Here is a 12598-nt window from a genome sequence, read left to right as displayed (position 1 = left end):
TATATATATATATATATATATATATATGTGCTAAAATATCTTTGCTGTTTTTCCTTTTTGGTTTGAATGGCCTGTATTTATAGTGGATTGGAGAACGGGAAAAGGTTAAATAGAGGATAAAATGTGTCAGGATTTTGCAAAATTAGTTATAGTAATTTGGTTTTTTCATTGATTCAATACGCCATATGGTGTGCCTAATTTAGCAAAGATGACGAATTATTAACAGCTGACTGTTGTCCCTTCTTGTTGCTCGTATGCGTCAGCATTTCTTCAGAACTCACGTTTCATGCATGGATAGAGCAAGTAGCAGAGAGTTTAATTTTTCTGCATTAATGGTGTAAATGTCTATAGTAAGCTTAAATTGGTAATATAGAAAATAGAGTAAATAACATGATGTAATTGGCTAATTTTACAGTATCGATGCATAATAACATGATCATTAATTATGTCACCTCTCATGCTTTAATAAAACATTTACGTACTAAAAAATCCTAAAAATCACAATATAGTTTTTTACTCTAAAATTGGATACAATTAAATTTGTACGTTTAAAAAAGGTAAAAATCTGCCTTTTTCGTTAATTACTTATCCGTAACCGACATCGAGCAACATCCGCGCCGTGATATCCGGGTTGGGTGTAAATATCACGGCCCTCTATCCGTCAACTGTAATGGTTTATCGTGTTTTCTGAGGTCATAGAACTCGTCCCGAGTCCGGGATGCATCGCTTTATCAGGCCCAATGGTGAGCACATCGTTCACTTTTCATGGATCTCGATACAAAGGGTTCCCACCCTCGATTTCAATCGCGTGTGTTCATGCCCTCATTCCGTTTTCTTCACCAGAAAATCGGGGTATACGTTATCCCCGATTTTACCCGTATACAGATAGTCCCCTCGTTTTTCGGGGAGTAGGTTTGCCGAAACAATGGAAAACGATAGATGAACCTCGGTTCCTTCCTTCGTACGTTACAACTGTGGTGACAGATAAACCGAAATGTCCCATCAGTCGCGTCGTTCTGACTTCGGACTCGTGTCAGTCACTGGCTAGCTGTGTTCGAGTGTGAAACGTCGTGCATTGACTATTTTTCTCCTATTTTGACCTTTTTTACTTCTTTCACTTTCTGATTCTACATTTTACCTTCGAACTTTCTAACAACTTTTAACTTTTTCAAATCTTCATACGCCGCTTTTTTGAATCTTCATATCTTTATCTCTAATCCTCATATATTTTCCTTGGATTTCCATCCTAGATCTTTATATCGTCATCCCACCTTCAAATCTTCATATTCTCTCTTCAAATCTTCATACTATTCCTTCAAATCTTAATATTTTCCCACATCACGATAGCTAAAACTTCCAAGTCCGTACCTTAACAAATGGCGCCCTCGTCTTCCAACCCGGCCACGGGTGCCGAGGTGGCAGCCCCCGAGGTGGCTCAAGAGCATCCCATGAAGAGCTTTATACCCAGGGGCTGCTCGATCGGGGATGACTTCAAGGTCGAGAAGGCGTCTAGTCAAGAAGACTGCGGCGAGGGAGCATGGAGATACATATGCTTAGTCACTGAAGAAACCCTACCCATAGTCCGAGCATACTGTAAATGGGAAGGTAAGGACGTAGCCGTCCCCAGAACCAATGATGATATTACTAATCACATGGAGGGGTACTTAAGTGTTTACACCTACCCCTTCACGCTAGCCCGATAGGCCCCGTAGACCTTGCTTTCTGCAAAAGGTACGAGGTGTGCCTTGGGAAAATCCATCTATCATTTTTGAGGATCGTGATCCTCTTACGCCATTTTGTGGACAATACTGAAAACCTTCGGTTCACCCTCGACCATCTACTCCGCTTATACAGTCCCCGAATTTTCGGATAGGGGCTGATCAAGCTTGTTCGCCAAGCAAGCAAGGCTCCTTTCTCGAGCATTGATGAGGATCGAGATCGAGGCTGGCAGGGGAGGTTCGTTCGGGTGAAAATTGAAGACCCGATCCCTCCTGATTTTATGTCATTCCCTGAGAAGTGGAACGCATCTCGTAAGTGTTGTCTTCCTTAGCTATTAACTTCTTTTTATTCCTTCTCTCATTGCCGCATTTGCTGTTGTACAGTTGTTGCCCGAGTTCCCAATGCAATTCCCCGATTCAAGGATTGGATTGATTGGATCTGTAGGCAGATGTCGTACTCTGAGCGCGCATGTCGCAAGCTTTCAAAGGGGAAATGGGAGACCCGTTCTCATTGTGAGGTTTTCCCTTGAATAATTAGCACCATGCTCTCGACTTAAACAGTGCTAACCTTATCTCTTTTCTTACAGGTTTGCCTAAGACCACAGAACTTAGGTCGTTGGACAAGGACGAGGATCCATCATCGCTTGCCCAACCCTCCGTTTCGGGGCAGCCCGGGGCTACCGAGAATGAGGAGAAGAAGAAGAAGAAGAAGAAGAAAAGGAAGTCCTCGGGTTCTCCGGGCGTGTAGGTGAAGAAGAGGAAAATGACCATCCGGGTAAAGAAGCCCAAAAAGAGTGCCAAGTCTAGGGTACCGGACCTCGATGCTCTCTACCGGCTCAGGGACGAGTGTTGATACCCAATTTTTCCCTATATATATTTCTTTATGCATATACTCTCAAAATAGCACATGTATGCATATATAAGCATGTCCAAAGTTCTTATATTTCTTTTTTCTTAATTTTTAAAGATTTTTAAACCAATTTATTTCCCTATTTTTATTCATAAAAAAAAACCAATAATAATTACCAAAATTATCATTTTTTGGTGATTCATTTATTGGATTCTCATATTTATACTAAAATATAGCTGATATAATTTTTTGCATATTTTTACAAATTCATTTGGTATTTTAAAGCTAAATTGCATATAATTGCAATATTAGCCCCTTTTAAGATTTAATTGCGTTTATATTTATAAAATTAAATCCAGTATTTTTAAATTGATAATTGTACATTATAAACCATTTTAGCACTTTTAATTTATTTCCAGAATTTAATTTACTATTTCTTATAAAAGAATGGGGAAAAATGGCTTTTCAAAATCTAGCCAGACTTCATTTCAATTGTAGCCCAATTCTACCCCAATTTAAACCCAATTACCCCGGCCGAATTCCTACTCATACCCGACCGCCAACCCAATTAAATCGACCCATACCCGGATCCCCACCTAGCCCCGTTAATCCCAACCGTTGATCACTTAGATCAACGGGTCTCGTTCCTCCTTTCCTAATTAAACCCAAAAGACCCCCCCAAACCCTCTCATTATTCACCATACGCCGCCTCTGAAATCCCTCTTCTCCTAAATCTTCTCTACAACACCCTCAAATCCTAGCCGCCGCCACCCTAATCCGCCCTAACCCATGGCCTTCCAAGGTCATCGGAGACTTGTGCCAGCCTCCCATGGCTCCTTTGTGTTTGTCCTTATGGTTTCAAGCCCAAACTATGAAGAACTCTGGTCCAGCCTTCGTTCGATTTTAGTTCATGGCCCTTCTCCGGTCATCTTTGGCTTTTCTCCGGCCAGCTATGGCCATTCGAGTCAGATCTTTGACTCTCCTGGTTAGATCGATAGCTCTCAAGGCTTTTCTCGTTGCTTTTGGGTTCTTCTGAAACCCTAATCTCTAAGATTCTTTCAGATCTATGCTTGTTTTGAACTTCTAAGCATTTTCTCGAAGTTTTTTTACAACTTTGCTTTCAAAACTCTATATTGTTTCCAATTAGGGTGTTCCTGTTAAGTTATTTCAAATCTCTTCTCTGATCTTTTGACATGTCTTGCTATGTTTGCTCGTATTGTTCTTCTATCTGAGTTTGCGTGATAAAAGCCCTAATTTCTTTTGGCTGTTTGTTAGTCGAATGCTTGTTTTGTTGGATTTGTTTGTGTATCATCTTTTAAACACTATTATTGTTGAAAAACCCTATGTCTTTAGGTATGAAACAGTTCGTTTAAATACTTGACTCGATTTGAAGTCTGTTGTTTCAGAATCTCTTTTCCTTTGTGTGATCCCTCTGATTCTGGGTTTCTATTATCTTCAAAACTTGACTACGATTGAAACCCTAATTTTTCAAAGGGGTTTCCTTACTCGCTGATATGAGACCTTCGCATGCTTTTGATATTCTATATTTTCTTCACTACTGATACAATGTGACTTGACCTACTGGACTATCATGTTTCGAATGTTGCTATTTACTGAAGTTTGTGCTACTATTGTGCGCTATTTCTTTTGCCGATAGGTTTGGCCACGCATGTATAATGTTTGTGTACTCTATTTATAAGCTGAGATTTCCTCTTTGATTGGTCTTCAATCTTGTGACTGATTTCAAATTTTTCTTTTGTGCAAATCTGATTTCACTCGCCTGCTAAGGTTAATTGATTCCTTTCCTTGTTTTACTTTACTGAATCCTTTCTCAAAATAAATATGTTTCTGTAGTTAGACTTGATTACTCATTCAATTGTTTTACTACTTCTTTTATGGCAACTATCAGCTTGCTCACAAATTGATTTCTTTCCTTATTTTGAACCTATCACTGCCCGTTAAGCAAGTGATCCCTTAATTAAAGGCAATCACTCGTATAATTGATTCTGAATGGTGATTGTCTCCATGTTTGTAGCTTATTACTTCTCTTTTACTCGTTTTCAAAATAGCTATAAATACCCTGTACTTCTCCACTTTCAAAATACGAACTACTGGAATTCAGAACACACACTTCACTCTAAAAACTCTCTCTCTCTCTTGGCTCTTTTATTACTAGTGTTGCTGCCTTAGTTAGTCGGCTGAAAGCCAAGGCTAGGCTGTGGAAAATTCTCTTACTTTATTTCTGTATTTGCTTCCTTACTGGTATGTTCTGATTAATCTTCAGCATCAACAAAAACATGTTTATTTACTATTTTCCTGCACTCTTGCCTGTTCCCTGCTTGTGTTTAATCGAGTTTCATTCCTAAGCATGTTGTATAATCTGTCCCCCTTTTCTTTTTTCTGAATTTCATGTTTCCCTTATGTATGAACTCTATCAATCACTTATGAATCCCAAACCCCACATCCCCTGTGTGTTTGGTATCTTTGGTTGGTTTGAAGCATGACAGCATTGGATGCGCATGACCCAGACCTGATTCCCTGGGATCATAACCTCTATATGCTGTGTGTTTTGGCTGGTTTATGGGCATGCTAGATTCGCTTATTGCTGTGCATGTCCAGACTTTGATCCTTCTCAGGGTCACATGCCATCTGCAATGTATTCCCACACCCCTGCCCCTTTGTGCACTTGCTGATACAGCATAATTTTAACTATTGTTTTTTTTCAAACCACCCTTATCCCCTACTACTCTTAATCAAGTTTTAAACAACCTTCTGCTCTTGCACTTCCACTCTACTCTTAGACTTAGGTTCTACCCTTATTGTGTGAGCCCTGCTTTGGGACCCATGAGCTCCCTCTGAACTTGGATACATAAGGGCTGGCCCTTCCACACTGCACTCATCTCTATCTGGTTCTATGAATCTGGGTGTAAGCACTGCCCGGAGTCCTCTGAGACTCTTAGGGAACTCTGACACGCCTAGATCTGGGAAGGCTTTGAAACAAGTGGCTTTTGAGGCATTTTGTTCCATAACTCAGTAGAAGTCATAATCAGGCTTCCTATAGTTGTACTTTCCTATTTTTATGTATTTTCTAGATGTAGTTCAGCATCTGGTCTGTAATAATTTGTAACAAACATTTGGGGTTGGCTAGTGAAAGAAAAGGGAAGGGTAATTGTGCATGCTCAAAGGGGTAGAAAACATGCCTATAGGATTTGTGTTTTGAATGATTCAATTCTGCATTTAGAAAACATGCCTATAGGATTTGTGTTTTGAATGATTCAATTCTGCATTTAGAAAGCATGCCTATAGGACTGTTTTACATCCTGCGTGTTCAATTCTGCATTTTAGACACCATGCCTGTAGGGGTTCATTTAAAATTCTGCATGTTCAACTTCACACTTAGATAACCTGCCTATAGGACTTTATTTTAAATTCTGCACGCTTGTTACCACTTAGACATCATGTTCTAGCATCTAAACGGCTACAAACGAGTATCATGTTTATAATGTTAAAATTAGTATAATGTATAGAAATCATGCCTATAGGAATTCCCAAGTAAAAATCCTGCCTGTTTCCATTTCACGTTCAACTAGATATCATGTCTATAGGAATTAAAATCAACAAAACTAGATATCATGTCTCTAGGAGTAAAAACCAGTAATAATGGGTATCATCATCTGCAGAGTCTGAAACTAGTCTAATTTAAAATCAGTCTATTCCGAACCTGTTTTTTTTTTAATAACTTAATCTCCCTATTTAACACAGTTTAGCAAGCATGCCTATAGGATTTCAGACCGCTCATTTTCAAGTTTGTTATTGCTTTGCCACATTCTGAATCAGTGATAGATACCATGCTCATAGGATTCTACCCAAACACTTAGGCAAGCCTTAGGTAATAACAATAAAACTGAATTCGCCTCTGTTAATTGTTAATTGCTACAACCAGCAGGCAGGCCTGATTCGGACTTCTTATTTGAGTTATGTAATAAATTGGTCTGCTTCAACAACTTAAACTCCGCTTTTGCCTTAATATTTTCAGACCCTGCTTGTTGTTTCAGTCATGCTATTTGATTATTTTGTTTGAGGAGGTATATATGAGCCGTCATTGTTTATGTGCTTCCCCTGCTATTGTGCTGTCTTATATGTTTTGTACGTCGCCTTAGCTTTTTCACCTTTGAAACCTCAAAGTCAGCCTAATATCCCTCCCTTTTAGGATTAGTAGTCCTAAGTGCCTCTGGGAGTGATAGGAATAGGACGGGTAATAGCATGCAATAGTGGTCGAGACCAATCCGCGCTTTAGTACCTTAACGGGGTGGGGAAGGGTAGATATGGATATGACGACCGGTGCGCTAATACCACGTGTAGCCCCTCTTTTGAGGAGTGATTACCGGGTATTGCGTTGATGTGATCCATATTATAAATAAATCTAGGACCCCCTTCCCTTCTCTTTCTTTGCCTTTAAAGTATTATGACTTCTTTTCAAAAAAATCAGCCCTTTAATAATTGCTCTTTCAAACTTTGTTTACTTTCAAACCATTATGTGTTAAAATCCCCTCTTATTTGAGCCTTATCTGTTAATTGCACAAATTCACAAAGAACTATCTGGCCGAAAACCACACTAGTGGATCTTGAGGGGTGCCTATAACCTTCCCCTTAGGATAATTTCAAGCCCTTATCCTATCTTTAGTTATCAAGCAAACTTAGAAATAAACCTTGAAGGTGTCCTAATGCACCATAAATCATTAGGTGGCGACTCTTCAAAAATGCAAAACCCAGTTCCCAAAAGGAACGAGTTTCCCTATACCCAAAAATGTCACTAACCCGATTTTCCCGACGCGAGGAGGGAAAAGAGGGGGCGCGACAGCATGACGACTCTGCTAGGGATAATTAGGCTTTTACCATTTTAGATTGTACTTGTGAATTTGTACTTTCCCTTTATATGCAATTACTTGTTTAAATTCCTTTAAGCATTTAATTTCTTTTACAAGGCAAAACTAACTTATCTTCTTCTTTTCTTTTCTTTATTGCTACTTTACTGCTGTATTTAGTGCTTTCTTAAACATGCAAATATGTGATAACATGCTTTTAATTATTGCATAATCATGCTCAACATCATATTCCACTCGTGCCAAACAAATACTATAGCAACGTTTACAATGAGTGGTTGCGCTCTTCCTATATTATTACCCTCTAAATTCGGAAAGGCATATTTGCGGTAAAACCAGTCGATCAACGGTGTAGTCGACGGTTCCGTGCCTTCCCCCTTGAGTTGTCCGCTCAAGGGCACCAGTCTAAAACCCCATAGAAACCTTACTCTGTTCAAATGTGCATGCATCATGGTCAAACCTAGCTGGGTCAGTTATGTTGTCCACATAATGATCCTTTAAGATAGCCTTGTCCAAAGTCCACTGGGTTTCCCTAAACCCAAACGGACATCACCACATTTTGTGCATTTGTTTGGAGAACTGAAATGCGTCATGCTAATTGTTGGTATTAAATAGTCAAATCTGGTGGGGGGTAAGGGTCTAACCTTATTTGCCTTGCAGAAATATGACACGAAGTCCCTAGATTCGGCATGGTCACCAACATCCATCCAAGGTTGCTAAGCTAGTGGAAAGATATTCACTCTAGTGATCAGACTCTCGTCCGAAAATATCTAGGAAATCTACCTTCCCTCTTGGAGATCCAACCCAATAACAAGATCATAGAAGCTGCCACACTGTTTTGGGATTGTGAAAGAGTAGTGTTCCGCTTTGGGGACATTGAAATGACACCCTTGCTAGAGAAAATAGGAGGATTGGCCGGTTTGGTGTGGGAAACTCCGGGTTTGCTAATGCCCGAGAACCGCAAAGGTAGGGGCTTCCTTAAAATGATGGGTTTGAAGAAGAATCCAGAATTAACATGCTTGAAGGATTCATACATTCCTTTTGATTACTTGTATGAAAGGTACGGTCACAGCAAATCTTACCGTACCTACCCTGACGAGTTTGCCATCACATCCTTGGGGCTCATTCATGGAAGAGTTTTCGTATTTATGTTTTGTTTCCTGGGGTTGATAGTGTTTCCGACAAAGAAAGCAAGGATCCACACCAGGCTAGCCATGGTAACTAAAACCCTTATGAAAGGGATTGGTGGGCAACCATTCAACATTGTGCCCATGATAATTGCAGACATATACCGAGCCTTGGAGAAGTGTCAACAAGGCGCAAAACACTTCGAGGGCTGCAATTAGCTACTTCAACTCTGGCTCATGGAACATCTCTAGAAAGGCGAATATCAACAAGAAATGCGGCATAGGGACTGGGATGATCATATCGCTTTCCATCACCCAAAGCGAATGAATTACATCCCCGATATTTTTGCTCAGCCGGAGGATGCTAAAGGATTGGTCGAACTGTTTGATAATTTGACCGAGGAGCAAATTCAGTGGATGTTCGAATGGTTTCCAACGGAGGAATTCATTGCTTGATCAAGAGACGCACCTTTTCTGATATTGATTGGTCTCAGGGGGACATACCCTTACGTCCCGCTTCGGGTTATGAGGTAGGCTGGTAGGAAGCAGGTTATACCCAGGGTCGACAAGATGAGTCATTTCCGAGCTGACTTCCAAGAGGATGATAGTCCTTACAAGTGTCAAGCACAGCATATATGTCACTGTAAGATCATAATGGGAAGAGATACCATCGAGCCGGACAGGTATCATGCTTGTTGTGCTCCTTTCTTCTCGGGTTGGTTGGAAGATAACCATGATAATCTGGGCCAGCCGGGGTTTGCTCAAGGTCATAGAATCATAGATGAAAGGGCCGAGACACGGGTCAAATACAATCAACTGCGCAAAAGGATCCGGGAGTACGAAAGAGAGCACCGCGAAATACAAGAGTCCAACCAGAAGTTAATCGAGGAATGGAAGGACATGGCAGCGCCAACAAACGACTGAGATACTTGGAGCGGCGCATAATGGAGTTAGAAAGAAAGTTTCTCAAGAGGGTCGAAGACTGCCAAAATGCTGAGGGAACCGAAGGAGGATATCTGGCCAGGGCCTACTTATTGCTGGGACTTCGCGAGTTGGGGAAGCTATTCGATGGAGCGAAGGATGCCGAATCTGGGGAGGGTCCTTCTGGGACCAAATAGATAGGAGTTTATCTTTTCGCTTTATAATGTAATAAGGCCAATGGCCATTAGTGATTTTATTTCTTGCCTTTAGTGTCGTTTTGGGATTCGTCTATTTTTTATCAATAAAATGAAGCATTTAGCATTCTAAGTTCTCCAAATCAACTTGTCGCTAGGCCTACCTCGGGCACAACGAGGCCCCCAAATTAGGACACACTTTATATTCCGGCACTATGTGTTTAAATATTGCAACATTTTTTTTATGATCCTCACTAACTTGGTTACTTTTGTTTTATTTTGTTTTGTTATTCCCCTCCCCAAAGGTTAGTTCGTACACTCTGGCAACATCATCCTATTCCACAAGGTCCAAGGGCCCTCCACCCACTCATCCTCCAAGTCCTGTTAAGATCAAGAACAAGGGCAAAATGGGAGATTTGAATGCCAGAAAGGAGATCACAACAGCAGAGGCCATTGATGGCCATGGTATTCGGGTTCCCAATGAAAATGTGTCACAACTCGAGCAAAAATTGTTGAAGTTTCAAGAAGAGCTTGATCAGGTTCGGAACCTGGCCAACCTATCCTTCTCCCTCAGCACCCCAGACACCATTTTCCCCAACGGCCAAAATCCCACACCTCCACAAAAGCAACCAAATCATCCCACTATCCCAACAAAGAACCAATTCAACACTTGCCACACTCCAAATAATAATCCGTTACTCATCCCCGAACCACAAAACTCCGCAAATGACCACTTCCACATCCACACACCCGGCCACTACAACAATCCCATTTACGTGGAGACCGTGCTACTCTCCACCCAACCTATATCTTGCACCCCTGAGACCGAGGAAAAGGATCTACTCATCAGAAACTTGGCCGAAGAGCTTAAGAAACTAACTAGTCGAATCCAAGGCGTCGAAGGAAGTAAAGGAATTGAAGGGTTGAACTATGAAGATCTCTGCATACAACCAGATGTTGAACTACCAGAGGGGTACAAACCTCCCAAGTTCGAGACGTTTGATGGTACAGGGGATCCGAGGGTCCATCTGAGAACATACTGCGACAAGCTGGTCGGGGTAGGAAAGGACGAAAGGATCCGCATGAAACTATTCATGAGGAGTCTAAAGGGAGATGCCGTATCCTGGTACATCAGCCAGGATCCTAAGAAGTGGTCAAATTGGGTAGGTATGGCCTTTGATTTCATGGACAGATTTAGATTTAACACAGAAAATGCGCCGCATGTATTCTACATTCAGAATCAGAAAAGGAAGCCTACAGAAACATTTCGCGAGTATGCTACTCACTGGAGGTCGGAAGCTGCTAAGGTCAGACCTGCTTTAGAGGAGGAACAGATGAACAAATTCTTTGTCCGGGCCCAGGACCCGCAGTATTATGAACGGCTAATGTTGATTGAAAATCATAAGTTTTCCGACATCATCAAGCTGGGAGAGCGAATTGAAGAAGGTATCAAAAGTGGCATGGTTACAAACTTCGAAGCCTTGCAAGCCACAAATAAGGCCTTGCAGTCTGGTGGTGTGTCTAGGAAGAGAGACGTGGGGGCCGTAATGGTCGCACAAAGGACCAAGCCTCCCCTCAAATACCAAACCTACCCTATACCTCCACTTACATATCAGTCAGCTCCAAACTACCAAGCATCCTCCTACCAAGCCCCAACACCAACTTATCAGTCACTTCCACCTCCCACATATCAGCCTACCTCGCCCAGATATTGCCAACCCGCACATGTCTACCAAGCCTACAATGCCCAACCATCATTACCAGTCACCCCCCGCATGCTAAAACTTTCCTAGGCCCCAACCTAATTTTGATAGGAGGCCCCCAAAACAGTACACAGCCATTGCCGAACCCATTGATCAGCTATATGAGAGACTCAAAATCGCCGGTTATGTCACCCCCATCCCTGCTTCAACCCTTGAGAACCCTTCTCAGTGGGTTAACCTAAAGAAATCTTGTGCATACCATTCTGGCATGAAGGGACACACCATTGACGAATGCTGCTCTCTAAAGGACAAGATACAGTCCTTAATTGATAACAAGGTCATTGTAGCAAAGGAAGCCGCTCCAACTGTTCGCAACAAACCCTTACCAGATCACAAGGGCGGGGGTGTTCACATGATTGAAATAGAGGATGATTGGGATCCCGAGGGAACCATCGGGTTGATTGCAGAAGGCGATGATCCAAAGAAGCCAGCAGTTACTCTTAACCCCATCATGGTCCAGATTCAACCATCCAAGGTCACTGAGGTAGACGTGTCTATCCCGCTTGAGTTTGAGGCAGCGCCATTAGCCAAAACACCGGCACCGTTTGAGGTTACAATCTTACCACCCAAGGAACATGTCCTGTTTGAAGTAAAGGTAGCCGCACCAATTCCGGTGGCGATGACCACCATGCCATCATTCCATACAAAAGCTATCCCTTGGGATTATACAGCCGAGGCTAGAAGGAAAGGCAAAGTTAGGTTCGAAGGAACTATTGCAGCACAGGGTATGACAAGGACTGGAAGAGTCTATACTCTGGAGCACTTAGCTGAGTCAAGAAAGCAAGCTTCCAACTGGCCACTCATCATTGAAACAGGTCCAGACGACCTTTAGAGGAAGATACAGGCCAAGGAGTATTCAGTCATTGACCAGCTAAACAAAACACCAGCGCATATATCTATCCTCTCCTTGTTGCAAAACTCCAAGACACACAAAAATGCTTTGTTGAAGGTGCTGAGTGAGACATACGTGCCGAGTAACATCACTGGCGGAGAAATGGTCAATATGGTGGGACAAGTGTTAGAAAGCCATAAAATCACTTTCTATGAGGACGAGCTGCCGCCTGAAGGGTTGGGCCACAACAAAGCATTGCATATCACTGTGCAATGTGAAGACTACTTCATAACTAGGATCCTAATTGATG

This window comes from Nicotiana attenuata, unplaced genomic scaffold, assembly GCF_001879085.1.
Source record: "Nicotiana attenuata strain UT unplaced genomic scaffold, NIATTr2, whole genome shotgun sequence".
Classification (NCBI taxonomy): domain Eukaryota; kingdom Viridiplantae; phylum Streptophyta; class Magnoliopsida; order Solanales; family Solanaceae; genus Nicotiana; species Nicotiana attenuata.
The sequence above is the reverse complement of the archived record's forward strand: the minus strand, read 5'-3'. Positions refer to the sequence as shown.